This window comes from Onychomys torridus, chromosome 22, assembly GCF_903995425.1.
Source record: "Onychomys torridus chromosome 22, mOncTor1.1, whole genome shotgun sequence".
Classification (NCBI taxonomy): Eukaryota; Metazoa; Chordata; class Mammalia; order Rodentia; family Cricetidae; genus Onychomys; species Onychomys torridus.
Window position 1 is genome coordinate 226680 of NC_050464.1, and position 22496 is coordinate 249175.

Genomic DNA, 22496 nt, shown 5'->3' on the forward strand with positions numbered 1-22496 from the left:
GTATTTGCCTATACTGTGGATAGGTATAAAAATCAATTGGTCATGTGACCCTCCACCCCCAAGAAGCAAAAATTTAAAAAACAAACAAAAAACCAGGGAGCTAATGTGAGTGTACTGTGAATGTAGCACTCGGTTAATCAATTGCTCCTGAAACCCAGCCATGCATGTGTTATATTTTAGTCTGGAAAGAGCCCTCTGAGGGAGCATTATTCATTTCTCCCATTTGGGAAAGTAGAGCTTGCATTGTGAATATAGTAAATAAAAATGAATTCTGAGTTTATTTAAATGGATCTGTATGCTTCAAAGCTATGAATGAGCTATTATGAATGAGCCCCTGTGGTAGTGTTTGCATGGATAGGGTCCTGTTCTCCGGCTGATCAGTTTGATTGGACATCATGCACAAAGACCTTTACAGTTCAGCCCTGCAAGCAGACCTTCATACCCTGTGAATACAGGGAGAGGGGTTTCACACTCTTTGCTGAACATCTGGTGGTGATAGTTTATTTGTGCTCTAACAAATAAAGTTTGCCTTGGGGATCAGAAGAAAAAGCCAGCCACTATATTAAACATAGAGGTCAGGCAGTGGTAGCACACACCTTTAATCCTAGCATTCGGGAGGCAGAGATTCATCCGGATCTCTGTGAGTTCAAGGCCACATTGGGAATAGAGCCAGGAGTGATGACACACGCCTTTAATGCCAGCACTAGTTAACCATAAAGGTCTTGAGGTTTGTACAGACAGACAGGAAGTGATAGAGCTGGGCAGAAAGAGAAAGTGATGTAGCTGTTCAGAGAGAGGAAGTAAGATGGCAGAGCACTGAAAGGTATATAGGCATCAATATACAGGAAGTAGCTCTCTTGGACTGAGGATTTCCTGGTGGTAAGAACGTGTGGCTAGCTTGTTCTGTTTCCCTGATCTCTCAGCTTTCCCCCCAATATCTGGCTCCAGGTTGTTGTTTTTTTTTTTTTTTTTAATTAGTAAGACCCTTACAATTTCTGTTACAACATCTTATTTGTGTTTTAAGATCTTCCCAGCGGTGACTTTCTACACAATGAAGCTAGTTCCTCACGAGCATCTTCTCCCCTCATCCCCACCCTGGAATAACAGACTCTGCAGTCACACGTTGAGTGACTGTCGCTGGGCCATTGTCTGAATGCCAACAATCTCAAGTCCAATCTCTCAATTTCCTCTTAATAAAACAGGATGGGAGTGCATGCCTGTCTCCCTCTCAGGACTCATAGCTGTGAGAATGTATAGTCAACACTAGTCCACAAATAGCCATTGAATGGAGCATCAGCTATTTTCATTTTGTAATTTTTTTTCTGTCAATACTCAGAATAAGAGAGATTCCATGTAATTTCAACTTTGAGCAACCCAGTGAACCAAAAATCTTGAAAACATCACTCAAAGTGGTCGAAAGGTTTTTTTTGGTTTATTTGTTTGTTTGCTTTTTTGTACAGGTTCCAAACAGTAGTAATACCTTCTCTATTGTAGAGATTAAACGAGGTAATTCATAGAACATACCTAGTGCACTGGCTGGTGGGCTAAGCCTGCAGTGAGAAACAGATTATCCCAATAAATGGTGCCTCACCTGCAACAGTTCAAAGCTGGTGTTCTGGGTAGCTTGCTGCTCTGTAACATTCAGGATATTAAGTTCTTTTCTTCTAAATACCTTGCTCTTGTATAGGTTCCTGCAGTGATTTGTATCCCATCAGCAGAGCAGGAAGAAGAGCTTAGTCCTGGCAGTGATGCTATTATCTCTGTTCTCATCCAACTGGTGAAAGGTAGTCACATAGAACAGCTAGAGGGCTATGTTTTGTGATGTTATAACAGAATACTTGAAATTGGGTCATTATTAGTGAATAGAAACTTATTTCTCAAGATCACATTATCAGTACCTTATGAGGGCCTGCTTACTCCACTGTCCCACAATACAAGGCAGAGGTCCTCCTCCCTTCTCTATCCCCCAGTCACAGAGGACCTGCTCCTTCATCATCCTCTAGTGTAGGACAGAGGGCCTTCCCCCTTCATCATCCCCTATCAGAATTCTCCCAGAGGCTTGCCCCGAGAAGATTTCCCCCAGAGTTCTAGGGAAGACACTATGGGCGGTGATGGGGTAATCTGAAGGAAAAGAATCTAAGTACGTCAGGCTCTTTTGCCCATCCACTTTATTTCTCTAAGACAAAATTCCATTTATATAACTTCAGTTTTATTCTGACACTCAGTTCCTCTTTGTCCCTTCTTTTTCTGTCCCCTCATAGCCCTAGTAACAACTAAGCTCTTATGCTCTTGACCTCATCCTCATCCTCCATTCTTTTGTCCTCCATCTTTCCTTCCTCTCCTCCTCTCTTGACCTGATACAAGACCACCTACTGTAAAAACCGTAAAAATATCTGTAAAACTTTTCCTCACTACTTTTCTCCTTGGGCTGAGCCACTCTCCACAAAAACTCTGCCCTGTTCTTTCTTCTCTGGCCATGAGACTCTGCCCAGATCAGGAATTCTTTGTCCCCCTCTCCCACCCCCATGCTGCCTTCTCTGCACCTGGTTATGTAAAAAATCCTTTGTTTTGAGTCAATTGCTCAAGATACCAATCGCTCTGTATGCTGTGAATGTGTTGCTCTGATTTGGTTGGTAAATGAAATGGTGATTGGCCAGTAGCCAGGCAGGAAGTATATAGTATAGGTGGGATAAGAAGAGAGGAGAATTCTGGGAAGTGGAAGGCTGAGTCAGGAGATGCTGCCAGCTGCCACCACCATGAGAAGTAAGATGTAAAGTATTGGTAAGCCACAAGTCACGTGGCAACTTACAGATTAATAGAAATGAGTTAATTTAAGATATAAGAACTAGATAACAAGAAGCCTGCCACAGCCATATAGTTTATAAGGAATATAAGTATCTGTGTGTTTATTTGGGTCTGAGCAGCTGCAGGCCAGGGTGGGACTGGAGACAACTCCAGTTACAGAATGCCATTTGGCCAGGCTGGGGAAGGAAGGTCTGAGCTTCATTTGCACAAGAAACAAAGCTGTGCATCTACAGTCTTCCTGTGTCCTAGGCTCTGTAGGGGTGTTATTTAGTTCAGATCAGCAGTAGGTCTGAGAAGCTTATACTGTTTGCCATTGTGGCCTAGTAGTATATGAACACACAAGATATTCATAGCAGAAGACAGCTGATATATTAAAAGCTCAGTAACACCAAATATTCCCTAATATACAGCTTCCCTCTAGAAAGATTCCTTGACCTTTCTAGGTATAGCTTTATTATATACAGCTGAATCTCTATAATATATTCTTGCGGCTTGCAGCAATCCCACAGTGTAAGACTGGGGGCCAAGAGCAAGGGTGTAAATTTGTCCTTTCTTGAGGGCCCCAGTTCTGAAATGATGAACCCATCCCTACAACAACTGATCATTTATGAGGTGCATTCATAGTCCAGATGTCTCTCATTTAACCTTCCCTCCATCCCTCCAGTCTTACAGATCTAGCTTCTATCACATGAACTTTGGGGAAGCACAATCAACCATAGCAGTTGCTATTGTTTAATAGCCAGTGGATTGACCAGATGAAGAGACCAGTAAGAGGCCAACGCTAAGGATAAAACATTTAACACCAAGAGCTCTTGTGTAGATTTCTCCAACAAGAAATATGGTGCATGAGAGATGAAGCCAGATAGGAGGAGAGAAGGATGAATTCTGACTCGGGATGTTGAATTGGATACCTGAGAGAGCATCAGTTTGGGAGAACCTTTCAGGCAACTGGAAATGTGGGATTCAAAGTGGAGCTGTGAATCCTTGGGGCGTTATCCTCACAGAAGGAGTGGATTATCCCTAACTGCAATTAATTGCCAGAAAGGAGATACGGCAATCTTAACTTGCCTGATTTCCAACATACTTGCCACCACCTCTGTTTAAATAATAAAAGTGTGGTGACTAATCAGGATTTCCCAAAAGATGTGTCGGCTATGAATATCTCACCAATTGATTGTCCACTCAAACAGCAATCCAAAGATGTTATTAATTCAGACCTATGGATCAAATGTAATGTCAAAGATGTACGTCATCTATAAAGTGGAACTGATGATAACATCTGTGTATTGGAACTGTCATGATGATTATAATACAGTTTTGTCTGAATATCTGTGAGGAATTCTTGTCAAGATTTTTCTAGGATACTCAAATCTGAAGACACTCAAGGGTCTTCTATAAAATGCTGTAGTATTTTCTTAGAACCTATTCACATCCCCCATGTACTTTGAATCACACCAAGACCATTATAATATCTAGTACAGTGTACACACTTGCCATATTGTATTGCTTAGGGACTAATGAAGAGGGGCCTGTATGTGTTCGGTACAGATGCAGTTTTAAATATCTTCAATCTGATTGTCTGTCTCACACATGCAGAACCCACAGATCTGAAGGGCCAGGGTAGTAGGCTCTCCCACCTTACTCACCGACTTCCAAGTATCTGTACTACTGCTGTAGGGTCTTAGCTTACATGTACAAGCCAAAGGCATCCTATCTTAGGATCAGACCTGCCTCCTTTTTCTCCAAGAAGAGTTTTTTCATTGTGCTTAGTGACTCCTAACTTGAAATCTCCCCTCATACAGTTCTATCCAGTTCTCTATTGGATGACAAGCTCCCAGCAGCAAATTCTCCCTTTTTTGTGCTACCTTATAGCATAAAAGAATCTGCTACACAACACACACTAGTGTATCCATGGGGAAGTATTTCCTTTCTTGTGTCATGTGATATAGGCCACGTATCAGTAATTGTGTTTCCCTTCTGCATGTCTTCAAATTGTGTCTCAGGCTTTGAAAGACTTTGGGGTTCAAAGTAGCCATCCTCTGATCTGGGTTACTTTATACTCATTTCATGTTTTCTGCCCCAAGAGCAACTTAGAAATACCAACTAATGATGTAAAATTATGCCACCTCTCTAGATTACTCTCTTGGTTTTTAAAATGTTTACTGTTTTCACGTGGTGATTTTCATTTAACTTCTCAGCCTTTAAATTTTTATATAATGTTCATATGTACATCCATTAAAGCTGAGCAAGAAAATAAAATACAAATGAAGAGTAAATGCATTTGTCTCATGTGCAGCTCTTAAGATGCATGCCTGATCTGAAAATACATTGCTTGTTGGAGCAGAAGGGTTTTTCACAGTTCGATTTTATCCTCATTTGCTTAGTGCTGAACACATTTTCCTGACAGTGGATGATAATCTGATTACAAATGACCACAGAGCCCAGCCATGACATGCATTGATATTCCTTTATGGAATATAATTCATAATCACACAATTCTCAGCAGATATTCTGCCTTATCCAACCTGGAATGTTCCATAGCATGGTGTGTGCCAGTTCTTCAGGTAGACTGTGTGCATGCAGAGGAGTGACTACCAAGGAAAGCAGTGTGAAGTTAGATCAGAGAAGCTAGGTCCTGTAATGCCCATCCTCAAGGCAGAAAGTACCCATTAGAGATGGCCACATAGTAAAGCACAATATTGTCTGGTGTACATGTTTTTGAGGCTTGGTCTTGGATAAAGTATGGTTGGAATACAAAAATAGGAAAAAAATAAGATAGATGGAGAGCCACCATAATGCAAGCCACAAATCACCATGGGTGGAAAAAATAAAGCAGGTATCAAAGGTAATACACAGGAAGTCTGAAATGGAAAACTAGGGACTTCATGGGTGTGGAGTTTAATGGATGCAGCAGATCTCCACATATTCTAACACAGAGCGCCAAACTGGTCACCAGCTTCCCTTGCTTCACCCCAGGCTTGGAAATTCTTTGCTTCTTTTTATTTTTTATCTTTATCCCTTGCATGCAGTGGCTGCTCTCATCTTTTTACAATTGTTTCTCAGTATTTTCCTTAGTGGATATGTCAGAGTAATTTCAGTTTTCTCATGTTTAGATATCTCAGAGATCCTTGTTCAGTGGCTTGGAATTTTGTGAACTTAGAAAAAAGTTAGGTAATTATTTCTTCAAATATTTCCCCTGTTTTCTTCACTCTTTTGGAGACTCCAATCATATAGATAGGCTACTTGGACCTATCCACGGCTGATCCATCGTATGCTCAATCCTTTCCTCTTCGTGTTTTGTTCTGGATTTTCTGAGGTCATCAGACTCACTCCCCAGCCTCCTCTTCCTCAATCTCTCTCTTGCTATGAAGCCCACATAGCAGATCTTCGGAAACATCAGCTGCTGTCTACGCCACCCGTCCTGTGATTTTGTTGTGGCAGCTGGGGGAGGCTGGAACGCAGTTTAGGAGCCAAACAAAGTGTAAACAGGTGATCACGACTGTATTCCAATGAAATTCTGTTCATTAGACTGAAATTGACAGGTGCTTGGCACAAAGCCTGATGACCTGCATGTGACTCCCAGGACCCACAAGGTGGAAGGAGAGAACCAATTTCCAGAGTTGTCTTCTCACTTCCACATGTTTGCTGTGGTATCACACACACACACACACACACACACACACACACACACACACACACACACACACACGTAATACAATGTTTTTAAAATCACACCAAATTAAAATGTAATATAATTTTAAAAAAGAAAATGGGATATTGTTTGATTTTCTTGTGTCATGTAACAGTTTTCGTTTTGCTTTTTTTTTTTTTTTTAACTTGTTTGGAAATGTCAAAACTGTTCTGAATTAGCCCAAAATTGTAAAAATTGGCAATGAGTAAGATTTGACTGACAAGGCCAGGTTGCAATCCTCATCCCAGAGGGCAGAGACTTATAGGAAATGCACACGGAATCAGGAGCCTTAGTCTTGAGACCTGGTCATCCATGATCCCCCTCTGTTCATCTTCGTTCACTTCTGTGTCCAGCAAGTAACAGTGCTCGGCCTTGCCCAGATCCTCCTCCCCAACTCCCACCTCATAGACCGGCCGGCTCCAAGACTGCTCCCCGCGTGCTGTCACTCCTGGTACTGTTTGACCTCAAAAAGAGATCCCTGGCACAGCTTCCCACCATCATGACACTTACTCTCGGCGAAGGCTGCATCCTGCTCACAGCTGAAAGCTGGGCCTGCCCTTGTCACCCCTGTTTTTGTCTGAACTCTGCACCCACCCCCCAGCCCAGCTGTTATCGGCTTCTGTGTGTCGCAGCCCGCAGCCCGCGGTGTTAGGCTGATAGCCATGTTCTTGTTTATGGGTAGCAGAGGGTTTTTTCCCTTCTGTCTTCCATTGACACTGGGCTCAAGCAATTTTCTTTCAAACTAACTTCTTATATCTTTGGTCCAAAGTAGCAAAATTCTGATTAGGCAGGAAGCTGGCTCTTTTTCCCCGCCGTGTTCACGCAGCACAGCTCAGGGCCCTGGCTGAAGTTAGGTAGCTGCTGAGACACCGGTTTCTCAAATTGCCCACTATATGCTTGCACACCTCTTCCCTGCAACTGGGGCTCCCTCATATCTGTTACCATGGCCCCAGTCTACAAAGAGCAGACGCTTCCTACTGCAGCTCTAAGCAGTATCTTTTCCAAAGCACCTCTTCTTTTATGTGCATGGATGTCTGTACCCTACATGCATGAAGTACCCATAGAGGCCAGAAGAGGGTGTCAGATCCCCTGGAACTAGAGCTACAGGCAGTTGTGAGCTGCCTTATGGGTTCTGGGAATTGAACCCAGGTCCTCTGCCAAAGCAGCTAGTCCTGCTGCCGAGGGCCATGTCTGGGTCCTTCCGCAGCCAGGGGCTGAGTTGACTTCTGTGGCTCCTGTTGCAACCAAAGGCAGTGTGGTTGCCCGGGGTCTGATCAGTCACCTGGGACCACGTTGGTGCTCAAGGGCCATGCTGCAGCCGCGGCCATACAGATCTGAGTGACCTGAGCTGCTGCCCAATGCCATGGTTTAGTCTGGGCCAAGCTGCAGCTGAGGGCCACGTCTAGGTCCATTGCCCTGCTGCAGCCAAGGTCTGTGTTGATGTCTGTGGCCTCTGTTACCTCAGTGGACCACAGGAACCATGTGTGATGAATTCAGAGGGCCATGCTGAGCCGTCCTGACCTTCTCTGGCCCTGAGAAAGCTTGTTCTGCCTCTCGCTGGACACTGCAGAAAGAGGGCTGGCCCCTCCCTCACAGGAGATCTGGCCCCCACACTTGGGAGAGATAGCCCCAACCGTTACCACAACCGACCCTGAGGGCATGGATGTAGGGGAGCTAGCTCTGCTCCCTCACTTGAGGCGGGTGGCCCCAGTGACCCAGAGTGACCAGCTCAGCTACCACCCAAGCCCACAGCCAAGCCTTGGGTTGGCACACCCTAATATCTACCCCCATCTAGGACCTGCTGGAGCTCTTGGAGGGACTGGTCCTGTGGAATGATCCACAGGATCTCCATGATTCTGGGCAGCCACGGGATATCCCAGAGGAGTTTCAGTGAGGATCTAGTAATGATGGTGTGCCAGAAACCAGAGGCCCTGAACTAGACCCACTCCTTGCAATGAAAATTTGCTAGTAAAGCTGATTGGACAAAAGCCTTTATACGAAGGGGTATACATACATACATACACACACACACACACACACACACACACACACACACACACACACAAATATATATATACACATATATATGTAAACATACATATACATACATACATACATACATACATACTGTGTGACACACCATGGCTCCCAATGCCACCGGGACAAATGAAGAGGTGTGGGAGAGGCAGGAAAGATGAAGATTGAAGCAGTTGGGTGTGTGGGGGGAGTATGTGTGTGGTGTGTATTTTGTTCTTGTTATTGTTTATTTGCTTGCTCTGTTTTGTTTTGTTTTGATCTCTTTTAAATTTTCTTTTGATGGGGCACTGAAGGGTGAGGAGATGATATGAGGGGACTGGGGGTGAGAGGAGTTAGGGTGCATGATGTGAAATTCCCAAAGAAAGAATCAATAAAGACATTATGGATAAAAAAAGTAAAAGCAGGGGTCAGCCTGGCTCTGCCTCCTGAGTGCTGGGATTAAAGTTGTACGCCACCAAGGTCAGCCTGGTCTACAGAGCGAGATCCAGGACAGGCACCAAAACTACACAGAGAAACCCTGTCTCAAAAAACCAAAACCAAAAATAAATAAATAAATAAATGGATGAATGAATGAATGAATGAATGAATGAATGCAGCCAGTGTGCTTAACCAGTTTTAGATCTGTAGAATTTCAGCTTCGGGGGCCTGGGTTCTCAGCCTGTTTACTAATACCATCAAGGAAACAGACCAGTCACTGTCTCCAGAGTCACCTGGAGGAGGGGGTCTGAGTGCTACAAAGGCTCACAGGGAAACTGCCCATGTGCTCTCCCCGCTCCAGCCTCCCCTCATCCTGGCCTTCAACACAAAACACTTCTGTATTCTTGGTAAGATTTCTAAGCTAAATAAAGGGGTAAATGTTTGATATCTGAGCTATTTACACCTTTGCTTTACACTTTGAGATCACATTTTTCTTGCGGATCGTCTCAGAGTGTACTCCATAGTGTACACCTGCCAAATGCTCTTGCACATCCAGCCATTATTTTTCAGATGTTCCATACTGAAAATGTATATTTATATTTGAATATATATTGGTGTTTCAGACACATACAACATCTTCCAGAAGAAAGCATAGGTTGTGGGTAAATGAGAGTCAGAAACAACTGGTATCACATGCTGTTTGGGAGAAGACACCCAACACAGGATACAGAGAGAGGGAGACAAGAACTCTGAGAAAACAGGAACAGAGCAGGCTGTACTCAGGTCATGGTTGGAAAGAGCCTGGGGAGATGAGCGCAGCCTCCGCAGGCCCTGGGCCCGGCTGGCTGCCAGCTGTCAGCCCTGCCTTGAGTGAGGACTGGCCCACATGTGCCTAGAGACAGTACAGTTGCACACAAGATGGACATTCTTGGAACTCCCTGGGGTTTTCGCGCCCTGGAAATCTTATTTCAAATGTTTATCCAGATGCAAAATTCCTAGGATCCTCATTTTAGAATGAACTTTATTCATTAAACTTGATCCAGGAAAACACTGGGATCAGTCTTGTTATTTAAAAATCATGTTGTTATTTAATGTTTCTTTCTTCATTTACTCATTCCTGGGAATTGGCCTCAATCCTCTATAAAATATGTGCATAAAGTAACTAGTTTCTTTATGTTAACCAACTAAGAAAAAAATTGAAGCCTACCAAATGCTGTCAATGATCTGTGATAAATAATAAAACTACAGTCATGTTTTTTCCCTTAAATGCTAGATGTAAAATATAAAATCCTTTTTATTAGCACCAGATGTTGAGAAAACTTATTAAAATGCCATGTTTTATTAAATAGCGTCATTACTAGACTCCCGAACTAGTAAAGATGATTTTTTTGCATTGGATTACATGTCTGAAGTTATGTAATAATACTTGTATTTCAGATATGTGCACACTAATATATACGGACCAAAATTTGTATTTAGAAACAAATATATACATGATAGGTTGAAATGAAAACGGTCACTTTCACAAAACTAGATTTCCATGTAAGTCTTTCATTCAAAGTTTATTGAGATATTTTGTAGCTGTGAAAACAAGCATTACGCATGTTATCAGATATACAAGAAATCAGGAAAACACAAATGAAGACTAGATGTAAGGGGTGTGCTGTATTTCCTCTGCTCTTTTGTGGAGTTCTTGTACTTTGTTTACATAGCACAGCAACTGGAGAAAATCTGTTTCATACCACACCTCTTCTCTCCCACCAACTAAAAATTTCTCCAGCCTTTTCTGGTCTCATGTTGGGAAAGTACAGCTCCATTGATAGGCAGAGCCTTTCCACAGGGCTTTGCTTGAAATATTTTGAATTCTAATTTAAGGTCAATAATAAAAGTTTAGTACATTTAATAAGGAATACTATATACATTTACATTATCAACTGTATCCTGGTTGGAACTCTTATTAAAACAGGACTTCTTAAACCAACATTGTAATTATAGATTATAATGCTTTGAAATGCTTTCTTCCCCACCATGTATAATTTGTACATGATCTATTAGGTAGCTAATATGCAAACCATATGTGTATATAAATATGTATGTTTTTATAATTCACCCACAAGATCAGTCAGTCTTAACTTACTTGGGTCAAAGCCAGTGTGTAATATTTACATATCTTATATTTGTCAAAGGAAATGAGCCTTGTGGTGGTGATACATGATTAACCTTTTCTACTGGTTACCTCTGAGATGATGTTCAGCAGTATTTAAATCGGTCACTGCTGAATACAACCCATTGAGTTTGAAACCAGCAGGTGGGGTCTGGGTACCGGAAAGCACAAAGAGTCAGATAGCTTATGCGTTTACCCAACATTTTATTTACACTGGGATTGTACTTGGTTTTAAAGGTTTATATCAGGGCATCCGGGACAAATGGGTCCTTTGTTTGTCAGAAGCAGCAGGTGTTGACAAGGCTTTCAAGTCTGACCAGTGCTATATTAGTTAATATATTTATTGACTTGGTTGAGCATGACATGCCCTGAGGGGTAGAGCCTCTCAATAAAAATTTATCTCCTTTTTCCCCTATGGTGCTGTTCTCCGTTCTAACTTAGCAGTGGATATACATATCAAGATAAATTTTTATTTAGATTTTTTTTTAATATTCATTTATTTTATGTGTCTGAATGTTTTGCCTGCATGTCTCTGCACTCCATGCATCCAATGCCTATGGAGGCCAGAAGAGGGCATCAGATCCCCTGAAACTGGAGTTACAGATGGTTATGAGCTGCCATGTGGGGGCTGGTAACTAAATCGGGGTCCTCTGCAAGAACAGCCAGTGCTCTTATCTGCAGGGTCATCTCTGTAACTCCATATTAGGATAAATTTAACTTTAAGAACAATTACATTTTAAATCCAGCCCCAGCACAAAGCAAACACTTAAACTGTTTTTCATGTTTGAATTGAATTACTGTAGCTTTAGGTATTAGGTACAAATTGAAACACCTTCTGGGAGATTTCACCAAATAAGGCAAGTGGCTCTTACAATTCCTTCACAAAATTCACATAAATCAAGCAGGAAATGAGGCCACTCAAATGAGCTTCAGACCATTTGTGGTCTGTGGAAAACAGCAAACCAACCATCACCTATGAAAAGGGTTTTTTGGGGTTTTTTTTTTTTGTTTGTTTGTTTGTTTGTTTGTTTTGCACCTGGACAAGCCTCTCCCCTAATGCAGCAATCCAAATCAAACCATATCAGACCGAATCAGAAAAAGCCCTGGTTTAATGGGTAAAGCATTCCTGGGTAATTCACTGGCCCGAAGAGGGGAGACAGGAAGGAGAGACTGAAAAACCACGTATCTGTTTTCTGGAATGCAGTTTATATGCCCTGTGGGAGTGGTCTTGAGCCTCCAGTAATTCTAGGACTCATAAGTCTCTCCTTTGGGCCATGTGTGTCCTCCCACACACCTATGCAGAAGAAAGACTGGGGCATGCACAATGTATTTTATGTGTTGAGTAATCACTCAATGGATGAAATACTCAGAAAAGTAAGCCATTGGTGGTCTGGAGACAGGTAATCTGACTCTAGTGGCCCCCCAAAACAGCTGGAATCACCCTATATATACCCTGCTCCAAGAGGTAGTTTTGTTCGTGTTTCTCAGGCTGATTACAACTTCATGGTTATCAAAGGTATATGACGAAGTACCCCCGTGAGATATCAGTACCTTTATTGGCTATTCATAAGCACATTTTGAATATATATTCATGGCTGATTAACTCTGGTTCTAAGGAGTTTGGGCCTGTAATTTGGATTTCTAGATAGGGGACCTGCAATAGGGTACAGCAGAAGACCAGCATGAAGTGTGGCTGTAGGCTGTGCATGTTCAGTGAGGTCATTTTTTGTAGGAGTCTTTTAAAACGTGATAAAGTACACATGAAATTCGCCGTCTTAATCATTTTAAATAGATGTCCAGTAATGTCACATACACTCACACTCTCACACTGCTGTCACATCTGTTTGTCTTTAGAGTCCTTTCACCCCGCAACACCGCCCCCAAATTCTTGAAATCTAGGGCTGTGGAATGAAAATTGTGTTATAAATATGGTGATGCAAACATAAAGAAGTTATTGCTAAAATAACAAGCCGTGTCTACCCCACCTCCTAAGGTCACAGAAACAAACTGAGACATGATTCCACCAAAGGAGAACCAGTGAGGTTATTAGGCTTCCTTACAGAGTGTAGGTGAGGGGTTACCAAGAGGAGTGTGGGTGCTACACACACACACACACACACACACACACACACAGAGGCTGCCCCTGGAAAACCTTTACCCAGAAGAGATGAGTGTTTCCTCGTAGCCTCCTAAGTGGGGCCCTTTCCCCTGCTCTTCCCCAGATTATAGACTCTAGCCTCTCCCCTAGGTGATGTGAAACTATGGCAGAGTCACATACAGCAGAGGGTAAAGATGCTGGATACTCTGGTGAGGGTCCTGTGACCCTTTCCACCCTCCATGAAAGGGTGTAAACAGTCAGCAAAATCACCTGGGATAATCCTATTGCAAGGGGGTGCAGCTGAGCTCCCCGATCTGCTTGGCTGAAAGGCTGTTCAGCCACAACAGAAGTGCATGCTCATCACATACGTGACAGCTTTGGAGTCAATACAGTGTACAGTTACTGTTCCTACCACCGTTCATATTGGAAATTCATCCTCTTAAAAATCTTCAGTAGTTACTGCATCAGTTACCAGTTTTAAATGTCTTCCACATATTTAAACTTTAGTACTGTTTTTCAGTTTTGTCTTGTCTTTTTAAGGATACTATTTTAATCGCCTTGAGTTGTATTTTTCACATCATGGCACTTTATATTTAATATGTGTACATTTCTATATAAATGTGTTTGCAAAATTTATAATCCGTGCTCCATCCTCTACCCTTCATTTCTTTTCTTTCTATATATATATTTTTAATGTGTCTTATAACCCAGCCTGCAGAAACTTGCCATGTGGCTCAGGCTGGCTTTGAACCTCCCTCAGCCTCCAGAATGCTTGATTACAAGCCTGTGTCAGCATTCCCAGACAAGTTTCTGTACCTTCAAAAGAAATAGCCAATGTTTAGGACAAAAATTATACTTACCCATTACATTTGCCAAATACTATGGTTTTCCAGGCAATTCTTATTTCACTTGGGTTGAACTGATTTATTTAGGAATCAAGCAATCTGACTTGATTCTCCATTTTTATGTCAAATGTATTATTCTCATTATTAACATATGTACTTTTTAACATTCCATCTCAAGATATGGTTGAGGAAGCCCAGAGATGGAATGTTAAAAGACTCCACAAAAGCAAATGAAATCAGGGCTGGAAAGATGGCTCAGTGGTTAAGAGCACTGGCTGCTCTTGCAGAGAGAAGATCTGGGCTTGGTTCCCAGCACCCCCATGGTGGCTAGCTCACAGCCATCTGTAACTGCAGTTGCTGGGATCTGATGTCCCCTCTGGCCCCTGTGGACGCTACTTGCACTTGGTACAGAGATGCCCATGCAGGGGAGGGGAGACCTATGCACATAAAATGAAATTAATACATTGTTTTAAAGTACAGTAAATGAAATCAGCCCATAAGATGGACAGAAGGAAAAAGGAACTCATCAAGATCAGTTGGAGAGGTAGAAAACACAGCAGGGACAGAGTGGAGGCAGAGAAGCCCCAAGGATTAGATTTAGGAAGGGGCGGGACTAGGTGGGTCATCTGGGCTGGCTCCTGGGGCGACTGGAGAGTGATGCAGAGACCGAACTGGATTTAGTACTGACAGGATTTTGGTGACATGGGGCAATAAAGTAGTCAACAGAACTAGAATTCAGTTTTCTTTTCAATTATGAAAGGGGCAGACAGAATTATGCAAATCCTGACTCAAGTGGTAAAAAAATAAGCTAACTACATCTCCCCTATGAACGAGTATTTTAATTACCTTAGCCATGCTGAGATTTGTGGACCCTAAATTAATTTAAGAGGAATCCTCCAATCGACTTTTTAGTCTTATCGGGGGAGGCCGTTTGATTCTTACTTTGCAATCTGATTTTTTGTTGTTTCAAATTTGATCTTTCTTTTTATAAAATCAGCACAATTTTGAGAGATTAAGAGAGTTGTATTTTTTTTTACAGGTGCTGTTTACCAATCAGAGCAAAGAAAGCGAAGGTAAGAGTCGTAAATGAACTGTTTTCCTGTGCAAATGCTGTTTGCAGAGACTCGGACTAGTTGCTGTAGTTTAAACACACTGTGAGTGTTGGGAATCGATGGCAGAAGGCGGGTGACCATGGGATGCTGTTAAATCGGATGCGCCCACGACTTGAGTACGGAATCGATTCACTTTGCCTTCCTCTAATGCATGTACAGTTGTGATGCGTGTTAATCCCCACCTGGTAATGTTAGTTTCATACAGAAAGGAAGTGCTTTGTATAACCAGTCATTATCCTTGAAATGCACACTTTAGATTAAGAATTATGTTAAAACATTTGTACAAATGGAAAGAAAATAAAAAGAGTCCTCTCAAGAATGTCTGAGGGCGGGAATGGTGGTTGGTGCAGCTTTCACATTGGAAGTACTCTGTAAACCCAAATATTCCATCTTTACTCAGTGACTTTCTCCTAGTAGTGACTTGGTAAAGGGACAGTCATCACCTCTCCCCACCTTCCGGCAGCTCCAGTTTTTCTCTCGGTGTGGGCAGTTATTACAGATGCAATGTTCTGAAAGCCTTTCCCATCCATCTTTATCTTACTTGTTCATTTATGATCTCACATGAAAAAATAACACTCTTAAAACCACTTTGCATATTCCTCATTCTTCAAGATTATAGTCTTTAGATTTTGTGTGAAAGTAAACTCCTCTGAAATTTTATTATGAAAGTGTGACTTTGAAAGAACTGTCTAGTTAGCGAACAAAATTATTTTTACTTTCGTATACTCTTTTTTTCTATCATCTGCTGACAAACAATTTTAGCTCTATATTAAAAAAAAAAAAAAAAACCTCAACGCCTCAGCTTCAGTTCTTGTTAGTAACATCAGAACCCTGGGTCATCCTCCCTACCCTGTGATTTTACATTTCATTTACCCACAGCCAATCTCAATTTGACATTATTACATGGGAAATTCCAGGACCAAATGTTTGCTGTGTTTTGAACCACACAGTTCTGAGTTGTAAGATGATATCTGGTGTGTCACTACACTCTGGCTAAGATATGAGTCATTCTTTTGTCCTTTGTATCCACACTATATACACTACCCTCCGGTTAGTCACTCAGTAGCTTTTTCAGCCACCAGCTCAATTGTCAAGGTAGTGTAGCACTTATATTTGCATAATCATAATTTTCCTTAATAATGACCAAACATCAAGACTAGTACATTAGCAATTTTACTATAAAATACTGTCATAGTTGTTGTATTTTATTATTACCCATTACTATTAATTTTTCACTGTGTCTTCTTGTCAAATTAAGCTTTATCATTGTTGTGGACATATGGGGAGACACAACTTATAGAACGTTGGATACCATCCATGATTTCAAGTAGTTATTGGTGATATATCATTTTCCCCCAAATAAAAGGGGCATTAGAGTGGTCATCTTCTGCTTTTCAAACTCCCAGGAAATCTCTGTGCTAAACTGTCAGGATAGGGTCAGCAGCTGCCCTGTTAAAACCACCACATGGAATCTATTCCTTCTATTCCATGGAATGCCTTTCCACCAAGTGTACATTCTCATGTTGGTTCTGCTTTTCAACCATGTTTAACACTCAGCCACTTGTCAGCTAAGAAGGAAACAGCCAAAGCTCTCTTTTAAATTTTTAAAATTATGTGAGTACAAGTTCTCTACTACCTTGACAATCCAGCTTGTGGCTGAGAAAGCTTCTGAGTGACTAACAGGAGGGTAGTGTATATAGTGTGGATACAAAGGACAAAAAAAGGTCCCAATAGCAAGTTTTATCGACAGAGAGCTCTGTGCTTCATCTTCCTTAGTGACACTCTAACCTGAACTCAGGGATGCTTCACTCTTGAAATGCCCAAATGGGCAGCCTGCAGGCTTTTAAACACTATTCTGGAAGTTCCATAACAAAAATAAGACTGGTATTTTTCTTTATACCTTAAGTACATTCAACTTGTTACTGCTGAAGACTATTTTTCACCATGTGAAGGCTGTGTTTGGGAAAGGACAAAGCAGCTCTCAAGGAACTAGGAATCATGAGCAATTCCCTAACCAATAAAACATCGCATGGTGGGCCTGCCCTGGGGGCACTGCCATGGAGGGACAGTCCCTGGTGAGATGTAGGCTCCATCTGTATTTTTAGGTATCGTGTATGGGGCTCAGTCTGGTAGAATCTAAGTTTTTTAGCTACTTAGCCATGAGGCCAGTTAGTGTTTAATTTGGAAGGAGAAAAGATGAACAAGCAAGGCAGCGAACAATTACTGGGGTCGGAAATGTCAGCAAATGATGTCTGGGAACAATTTTTGTGCACATTAACTCAAACAAGAATTTCTGAATCCCACCTCAAATTTCCAAATATACAAAGTTCCAAACTTTTTTTTAAATTACAGTTTTCCTCGTTCTTTACATCTATCTTTTATAGTAAATTACTAACTTAATCTCAGTAGGCATTCAAATCTTCTTGCTGTTTCTAAAATGTGAAGTCAGCTCTTCCTTCATTGTTTCTTGGTGGATGTGTTCAGAATCTTCTCTCTTCTCATTTTTACCTGAGATGGGATGTTGTCAGATTAAAGAGATTCAAAACATCAGGTGTGAGGAGGGCCATGACGCAGGAGGATATGACTGTGACTCTAGCCTACTGTTTGTCTTTATAGAGTGACACCTGGTGAGTCTTTCCTATATGTCAAAGCTGCCTCATCTGTGTTTCCTATGGTCTCATTCTCTGACTAGGGGAGAGAGTGGAGCCAAATGCAAGAATGATCTCAAGCAGAAAGCGCAGGTAATGCAGTGGTCTGTAAGCCAGACATGTACTGCTTCCCTGGATAGGGCACGAGACAACACCACTACACATCTTTCTCAGCAGTTGAAGCTATCCTCAGTAATGCAAAGACTCACCCTTGTGATAGAACCAAGCTGCACTGTGGTGATTGCGTGTAAATTGCTTCAACTTTTCTCTTTGTCAGAGAAAAGCTGGAAATGAATGGTCCAACTGGTATGAACAAAAACATGTACTATGGAGCGTACATTGTTTCTGCTTCACTAGAATTTGTGACAAGCACCTGAGCCCAAGTATTCTCCTATCTCTTTTCATTCCAATTTGTAATTGTGACTTCATGATACATCCATAAGTGTTTGGTGAGTGTTGTTGGTTATTTTTACTCTTTACGGTCTTTGGGGCGGGGAGTCCTCCACCCAGCTCCCAAATAAAACACATGAAGGTGTATTATTTGTAAATGCCCAGTCTTAGCTTGGCTTGTTTCTTGCCAGCTTTTCTTAAATTATCCCATCTACCATTTGCCTCTGGGCTTTTTTCCTTTTCTTACTTCTGTATATCTTACTTTCATTCTTACTCCGTGGATGGCTGTGCGGCTGTGCGGCTGTGTGGCTGGCCCCTTCTTTTCTCACTTCTTGATCTCTCTTGCTTCCTCTTCTGATCCTTTTAATGTTCTGCTCTTTCTATTTATTCTCTCTACCTGACGGCCAGACCTACTTCTCTCTCCTGCCTTACTATTGGCTGTTCAGCTCTTTATTAGACCAATGAGATGTTTTGGACAAGCAAAGTAACACAGCTTCACAGAGTTAAACAAATGCAACATGGAAGAATGCAACACATCTTTGCATCATTAAACAAATGTTCCATAGCATAAATGAATGTAACACAACAGTAGAGCATCTACTGTGTCCCTGGTCCTATTCGGAACATCAGCAATCTAAAGGTAAATAAGGTAAAATCATCCTTCCCTCGAGCTTGCCTGACATTGATACCCTAGAGACTTCTGCTGTGAAACTGGAAGTTTTCAGTAGAGCTGTGACTTTTTACTGAAATTTATAGTAATGTTGCAAACTTGTGATTTTTCTGGTAACTATGCAGAGTTCTGGTGACTATGCACGGTTCTCTGGCAGTGTATCCAAATGGACCACAGCAAAGAAAGCACCGAGCTGTGCCTGGAGGAGTCTTATCATATCCAGTTAGAAAGAGTGTGAACCAGTCTTGAAATCTGAGTCCCACAAGAGGCTTCAGAGCTTGCTGGGTCAAGTTAAAATATGGCTCTCTCCATGTTTGAATTGCACCAGTTTGTTCTGAGTGCTCAGTTGTTGCCCTGGGCAGGTTCTGACTTAAATGTGGGCAGGAGAAAGGAGGGTTCTCGTGCCCACCATTCCTAAGCTCTGGGGTCAGCATCCACTCCTTCTGAACAGAATTCCTCAGGGCTCCTGGGAGTCACCGGAGCAGGGAAAGGAAACAGAGGGAGACATTTGGCAAAGAGAAAATGTGTACTGTACCTTTTGTGTTGCTGTTCCTTCTGCCTCACACACTTGTCCCTTACTCTTAACATAGAATGGCTGCCTCCTTCCCACAAAACCCAAATTCTACGGGTTTAAAAAGCCTCCTCATCCGCTGCCAGCTCTAGTTGGGACGGGCTGGCTCCTCCGCTGCCTGAATTCTGGTGCTGCAATCTCTGGTCTCCTTCAGAGCACTTGTCAGTGGTTGAAACTGTCTCTCCCTCCTGCTCTGATCTGCCTGTCTTCTCTGTTCCTCTTCCCATCCTTCCCTCCCTGTTTTCTCCCTTCTCTCTTCCTCTCTCTCCCTCTCCATCCCTCCCTCCATACCTCCCTTTCTCTGCTCTGTAGAGTTGCTATTTTATCCTTTAAGACCAGCAGACAGCTGCTACACAGCAGGGTCTCAGAAACATTTGCTGCCTTTGTTTCATACTGATAGTTTTTTCTGCCCTCAAGAAAAGTGTGTTCAGCACTGCCATCTGTATTCATAAACTTACAGAGTCGATGCTGTAATAATTCGGTTGAATAACATAAACCAAAGAGAAGCATATTTTGCCTCAAGAGGTTCACAGTTAATGAAGAAAGAGATTAAAAAGCGGATACGCCGAGGGATTAAGCACATGCCTGCTGTCTGCGTTATTTCTGCTGCTGTAGAATGTGAACAGGACAAGAGCACAGACGGTCCGGATTCTCAGTCAAGGATACACTGTTGCTGCGAAGAGGGTTAAATTAAATACTAACTGTTGATGAAGGGATGAGTTCTGGGGCTGGGGGATGACTCACTGGCCAAGTGCTTAGATCCCAATACCTACTGAGAAAAAACTCCAGGCCTAGTGGTGCAGTTATAATCCCAGCACTGGGAGACAGAGACAGGAGAATCATGGGGCCTTGCTGGCTAGTCATTCCAGCAGCATGCGTGAGCTCGAGGTCCCAGTGAGAGGCCCTTCCTCAGAAAATAAGGTAGGGCAGTACTGAGCTAAGCCAGGCATTTATTCCCACACCTCATAGGCTTGTGAGATACTGCAAAAGAAAGAAAGAAAGAAAGAAAGAAAGAAAGAAAGAAAGAAAGAAAGAAAGAAAGAAAGAGCTGGAATGTAGGGAGAAGAACTGCAAAATGCCATCTCTGGGTATGACATAGCAAGCCATTGCAGCCAAGAGGTCTCAACAGCTGTGGATGGTTGTACCGGGTCTGCACAGGAGCGGTCCTACCCACAATCAGGCAGGAAACGGGGGCACAGAGGGCTCTACTGCACGCTGTTAAACTGTTTTCTACTGAGAGACTCAGAGAATGGAGGAGTCCTTACCTTCAGTTGTGGACCTACTGGTGACCCCACCAGGCAACAGTGGAGAGTCTGAGTCCCATGGTCACACAGATGGCCCTGGTTGAACTAAGTGGGTCACAAAACAAAAGCAGAAGTCATGAATCTGGGAAGGGATGGCTAGGGAAGAGGAGGGGCTTGCTGGGGTAGAAAGGAGATAAGAAAGGGTAAAGGGCAGAGTAACCAGAATGCATTGTATACATGTGTAAGATTGTCAAAACAGTACAGTTTTGACATAACATGAAAAGTGACTGAGGAAAACACCTGCCATCAACCCCCGGCCTCCACATGAACACACATGCACACATGCACACACATGCGTTATTCTAGACACTAAAACCGGATCCATGGAAGAGGTTGTAATTTAATCCAGTGCATCTCAGAAGGTCACTAGAGCAAAGCAAACAGTGCAGATAATTTGCAACTGACTCCTCCCCTCAGGTGCTTCCTCTCCTGTACTCCCCATCCCGAGCTGTCCTGAGAATGGAGGCCAGTTCTCCAGAAAGCGAGGGACTTTGAAAGGCCAATGTCATTGCCAGACAGCAGAAAAGCAGAGAGCAGTCACTGTGTTTGGAAGGGCGTTGGTCAGCAACAAGGGAAGAATGCTATTTTGTTGTAAGATTCTTTAGATAATTCTTCATTCCTTCAGTGAAACACAGGAACATCCCTGTGTTCTGTGGCTCAGAGCTGCTTACTGCAAGGAGCAAAGTTAGCACAGAAAGATCTTTACTGGCTCCTTGTCCAAAAGAGAAAATAACAGTTTTCTACCTAAAACCATTATTTTATCTTGCTGATATAAAAAAACTTTACTTTTATACTGATATATTTACTTATTCAATTATAAACAATGTTTACAAACAGAGCATTTCACTCTTAGGTTCTGTAGTATTTTAACAGCTTGTAACTAGATTTGAAATTAGCCAATATTTGTGGTGTTGGTCTTCAAATGAAATCTCTGAATTAGAGCAAATAAAAGTTAAAAAGCAGCAATAATTTTGGCTTTTGAAATTGTCTTTCAAACATAGACTTGAAAGTGCCATTTGTACATCACTATTTCCTCTGTGCTTTTAACATAAATATGCAGTCCCACGGAACAATTTTAATCACCAACCCTTGAGATGGCAATTCTACAGGGAATGGTATGCACATGCATTTATCTCCAGCAGGGAATGCAATCTTTAAAAATTCCGGGAAACCCAACTTATTTTTCTAGGTTCAGTCTGTTTTGTGAAGTTCAGCCTGCCCTGGGTGGCTTTGCAATCATCCTGCTGAAGATGCGGATCCTTTTAGGAGCTAAGCATCTGGAAAGAAGGAAAAGCAGAGAGGGAAGGAAGGGAAGGGGAGACAAACACTGCCCCACACATTCTTTTCAGGAACCAGTCACTGGATGTTATTAAGTTACACTGAGTCTCTTTTGTCAGTACCTTCCAAACACTAGAATGAAGTTACGTCTCTTCACCTGCATCGGTCAGGACCTTACCAGTCACTGCTCTCTGAGCACACCATGCTCTGTATCCTTCAAAGACCTGAAGAAAGACAGGGTATCCCCTGAGCCACCTAGTATCCAAGAATCCAGAAGCCAGAGAAGAGGCCAGGCCCCCTGCTGAATTTCTATTCCCTGTAGGTAAACTAGTCAGTTCTGTAATGGCCTCTGTCATTGGCCCTATAACATTTTGTCATTTATAAGACAGCTCCCCCAGGACAAACACCAAAGCTTAAGTTCTTTGAGTCACTGGTGCTGGCCATATCATTTGAGCCTTGGTACACT

General features: G+C 42.3%; 1 protein-coding gene across 1 annotated transcript in view; it reads left to right on the top strand.

Annotated features, from left to right (window-relative positions):
* Positions 1-15111: 15111 nt before the first annotated feature.
* The window catches only part of Stard13 (StAR related lipid transfer domain containing 13), a 264924-nt gene continuing 257539 nt past the window's right edge, over positions 15112-22496 (top strand). The window contains exon 1 of the mRNA XM_036171927.1: positions 15112-15130. The gene's annotated coding sequence lies outside the window, so the exon portion shown is untranslated. The remainder of the gene's footprint in view (positions 15131-22496) is intronic.